Below are 1,647 nucleotides of genomic sequence, written 5' to 3'. Positions count from 1 at the left end.
AGGCATGTTCGATAGGGTTCATGTCTGGAGAACATGGTGGCCACTCTAGTTGAGTGATGTCGTTTCTTGAAGGAAGTCATTCACAAGATGTGTACTATGGGGGCGCGAATTGTCGTCCACGAAGACTAATGCCTCGCGAATATGCAGCCGATATGGTTGCACTGTCAGTCGTAGGAGGGTATTCACGTATCGTACAGCCGCTATGGCGCTTTCCATAACCACCAGCGGCGTGCGTCCATCCCACATAATGCCACCCCAAAACAGCAGGGAACCTTGCTCCACTCGCTGGACGGTGTGCCTAAGGCGTCCAGTCTGACTGGGTTGCCTTCAAACACGTCTCCGACGACTGTCTGGTTGAAGGAATATGCAGCACTCATTGGTGAAGAGAACTTGATGCCAATCCTGAGCGGTCCATTCGGCATGTTGTTGGACCCATCTGTACTGCGCTACATGGTGCCGTGGTTGCAAAGATGGACCTCGTCACGGACGTAGGGAGTGGATTTGCTCATCATGCAGCCAATTGCACACTGAATCGTAACACGACGTCCTGTGGCTGCACGAAAGGCATTATTCAACATGGTGATGTTGCTGTCCGGGTTCCTACGAGCCATAATCCGTAGGTAGCGGTCATTCACTGCAGTAGTAGCCCTCGGGCGGCCTGAGCGAGACATGTCATCGACAGTTCCTGTCTCTCTGTATCTCCTCCAAGTCCGAACAACACTGCTTTGGTTCACTCCGAGACGCCTGGACACTTTCCTAGTTGAGAGCCCTTCCTGGCACAAAGTAACAATGCGGATGCGATCGAACCGCGGTATTGACCGTCTAGGCATAGTTGAACTACAGACAACACGAGCCGTAAACCTCCTTCGTGGTGGAATGACTGGAACTGATCGGCTGTCGGACCCCCTCCGTCTAATAGGCGCTGCTCATACAAAATTGTTTACACCTTTGGGGGGATTTCGTAAGATCTCTGAACAGTCAAAGGGACTGTGTCTGTGATACAATATCCACAGTCAACGTCTATCCTCAGGAGTTCTGGTGATGCAAAAGTTTTTTATGTGTATACTTATAGCATTTGACCCGCTGAATCACATATAATCTAGTTCTCGAATCTTATCACATTGTTACAGACTTTATCTTACTTTATCCGAATTTAGTGAGGGGGATTTCTATTGAAGTCTTTCTGTAATTCCTTGCGATCGTCCGACGACAGTTCTTTCCTGCACAGCAACATCATCGGACAACAATTTTATCGTGTTGCTGATCCCTTCCGATAGATCGTTTATGTATACTGAACATGTTAGAGATAAAACTTCCTGGCAGAATTAAAACTGTGTGCGTCGACCGAGACTCGAACTCGGGACCTTTGCCTTTCGCGGGCAAGTGCTCTACCAACTGAGCTACCGAAGCACGACTCACGCCGGGCCCCCACAGCTGTACTTCTGCCAGTATCTCGTCACCTACCTTCCAAACTTTACAGAAGCTCTCCTGCGAACCACGCAGAACTAGCACTCCTGAAAGAAAGGATATTGCGGAGACATGGCTTAGCCACAGCCTGGGGGATGTTTCCAGAATGAGAATTTCACTCTGCAGCGGAGTGTGCGCTGATATGAAACTTCCTGGCAGAATTAAAACTCTGTGCGCCGA

General features: G+C 49.5%; 1 non-coding gene across 1 annotated transcript; it reads right to left on the bottom strand.

Annotated features, from left to right (window-relative positions):
- Window positions 1-1,336: 1,336 nt before the first annotated feature.
- Trnas-cga (transfer RNA serine (anticodon CGA)) lies at window positions 1,337-1,410 on the bottom strand. Its single transcript has one exon. It is a non-coding gene; the product is annotated as a tRNA-Ser (tRNA).
- Between the last annotated feature and the right edge of the window lie 237 nt (window positions 1,411-1,647).

This window comes from Schistocerca nitens, chromosome 2, assembly GCF_023898315.1.
Source record: "Schistocerca nitens isolate TAMUIC-IGC-003100 chromosome 2, iqSchNite1.1, whole genome shotgun sequence".
In the NCBI taxonomy this organism is placed as follows: Eukaryota; Metazoa; Arthropoda; class Insecta; order Orthoptera; family Acrididae; genus Schistocerca; species Schistocerca nitens.
Note: the sequence above shows the minus strand (reverse complement) of the source record. Positions and strands in the feature narration are given on the sequence as shown.